A 3,106-nucleotide genomic window follows, 5' to 3' on the forward strand; every position below is an offset into this window, starting at 1 on the left:
GGGAGCACGGAGAGGCACTGCGCTCAGGGAAGCTGCGCTCCCAGTGGCCTTGGGGGAGGGTCAAGAAGCCCGGGCCCCGCGGCGGCCGAGAGTGGACGCGACTGGTCCGCGTAGGCCGCAGGGGTAGGGGCGGATCGCCGCTACCTGAGCCCCATCTGCTCTGATGGTTGGGGTAGATCCGCGGAGATGCCTGAATACCAGGCCCAGCGCTCCCCCAAGCTGTGTTGTAGACAACGGGCCCATTTGGGCATGAACAAAGAACAAGTTTCATCCATTTTTCTGTCTGAGACATTCAAAGACTCAAATCTAGACAATAGTTTCTCTGAGGTAGAAGTGTGGCGGGGGCGGGGCGGGTGGGAGTACACTAAAAGTTAGGGTGAGGAGCTTGCTTCTTGCCTATTTTGTCTGACTACAGATTTGCAAAAGGAGCACCCAGCTTTACTCAGTAATACCAAGCCCTCCTAGAAACTTACCCACTGAACAGCTTCACATGGCATGATCATTTGATGAATCGCTTTTTAGTTTCCCATTCCGGACAAATATCCACCCAAGAGAACCAATCATAACACTGGGTGTATTAATACATGTCAAGACTCTCATTTCTCTGTAGGCATGATAAATAAATGTCAATTGTTGGTTTTCTGTAGACTTGTGATCACCCCCAAGAACTGTCATTTTCCAGTTACCAGAATCTGAATCATTGTCTAATGTGCTATGTGTATAACAATATATCACTAACAGCGATCCAAAAGTGTAAAGATGTTTATGTAAAATTCATAGATATGATGAAAATAATAGGAATGAATGAAAATACAAGAATCTGGATTTCTAAAATATGCATTATTTTTAATAAAGTGGTCCAAGGGAAAAATAATGTTTTAATTTTTTATGTGTGGATTCCAGACAAGCAGTCTTTCTTTTTCTTTTTTTTTTTTTTTTGAAACGGAGTCTCGCTCTGTCGCCCAGGCTGGAGTGCAGTGGCGCCATCTCAGCTCACTGCAACCTCTGCCTCCCAGGTTCAAGTGATTCTCCTGCCTCAGCCTCCTGAGTAGCTGGGACTACAGGCGCCCACAACCGCGCCTGGCTAATTTTTTGTATTTTTAGTAGAGACGGGTTTCACCGTGGTCTCGATCTCCTGGCCTTGTGATCCGCCCGCCTCGGCCTCCCAAAGTGCTGGGATTACAGGTGTGAGCCACCGCGCCCGGCCAGTCTTTCTTTTTGTTCTTCCTGCACTCTTCTACATTTCTGTATTGTTACTAGACAGTGATCTCTGGTTCTGACTTATTTATGTCTTTTTTCTGTTTGTTTCTGGCAATGCACATAATAAGAAATATGCACATAGCAATATTCTTGCTATTATTATTCACAACCACTGAGGAAGAAAAAAAGCGGCAACAAGTAGAAATAAAAGAAGTCTCAGCCACAGAATGGCAAGAAACGTTATATGTTTTTTAGGGCCACTCTTTGCACCTCATTTTAGAGATAGGTTGCTATTTATCAGCTTACTGACCTTGGGAAGACCCCAACCTCTGAGCTACCACTTCCTCATCTGTAACCTGGGGATCCAGTGAGGTAATGTAAGCCAATGTAGCATTGTACGCTTATGACTAGACCCCAGTCATGACATGAGTTGCTTCTGTCTAGAAAATAGAGGGCTGGCAGGGTGCCTTGGCTCACGCCTGTAATCTCAGCACTTTGGGAGGCTGAGGCAGGCAGATCACAAGGTCAGGAGTTCAAGACCAGCCTGGCCAACATGGTGAAACCCTGACTCTATTAAAAATACAAAAATTAGCTGTGTGTGGTGGCACATGCCTGTAATCTCAGCTACTCGGGAGGCTAAGCCAAGAGAATCACTTGAACCTGGGAGGCAGAGATTGCAGTGAGCCAAGATGGCACCACTGCACTCCAGCCTGGCAACAGAGTGAGACTCCTTCTCAAAAAAAAAGAAAGAACAAGAAAAAAAGAAAAGAAAAGAGAGGGCCGGGTAAAGTGAAGACTGAAAACAGAATCTTGTTCTGTTAAGTTTTGCTGTAGCTGTTGTTTTTTAAATATTAGCTACACAGAATGAAAGAAAAATACCCAAAGTGTATTTCGTGAGTAGGAAACAGAGGCTGCCCTGATCATTTTTAACAACTCCTAATCTGTGGTTTAGGTATATAATCCTTGTTCTTGACTCTACTAATTATCAATAAGTTAAAATTATTTAAGTGCCACATAACAAGCCATCATAAGTCTGTACTACAATGACTTTAGCTCTGCATTGTTCTTCCTTGTTTGCTTCCCTGAGGTTGGAGAGGAACTTATCAACTACCACTTGCATAAAACCTATTATCATCATACTACAGATACTAAGTGTGATGATAGCAGACTGTTAATCCTGAAAGTTCTGAGATAACACATGAGCAATTACGAAAAAATTCCTTTTTAGTTTTGAAGTTAAAACTCAAATATGAAAGTGCATGAACTGCCTGGGGTTTTTACTTACCAATAAAATATTGGACACATAAACCCAGTACATGCTATAAATATTATTTTTAAGTAATTGTGCGGGTGAAGGGATGGTTTGGCAATCATTTCATCTCAGGGAAGTCTTTTTCATGGATCAAAACTGGTTGTGTTGTGGTTTATGGATTAGATCTCTAGAACAGAATCACCAGGATCCTGCTTTACTGGTCATTTAACTTTGGGGCTCTGGCAACCTGGTTGATATTATCTATATCTGCTGTGGTTAATGACAAATTCCAATTGGGAAAACCTGTTGTTAAAACAAATGTAATGTTTGGGCACTAGAGATGCAGGAGCCAAAAGGTCACCTAAGTGCTGCCCCCACCTTCTCTGGACTGATTCCTCCAAGAAGAATGTCAAGGTAAATGTTGGTATAATCTCTGGAACTCACAGAGTCTACTTTCTTTATTTGGAATTTGAGAGTTTTTTTTTTTTTTTCTTCTAAATCTAATATCATAACCTTCTAGAAAGTCATGATATTTTATATATATATATGCCTATATATGTATAAATATGTATAAAATATCTCTATCTTTATTTATATGTATGTATTCCTCTGATTTGTAGCTAAAGAAAGAAGACAGTAGGTGATTCTTTTGGC

This window comes from Mandrillus leucophaeus, unplaced genomic scaffold (assembly GCF_000951045.1).
Source record: "Mandrillus leucophaeus isolate KB7577 unplaced genomic scaffold, Mleu.le_1.0 Scaffold61, whole genome shotgun sequence".
NCBI lineage: Eukaryota > Metazoa > Chordata > Mammalia > Primates > Cercopithecidae > Mandrillus > Mandrillus leucophaeus.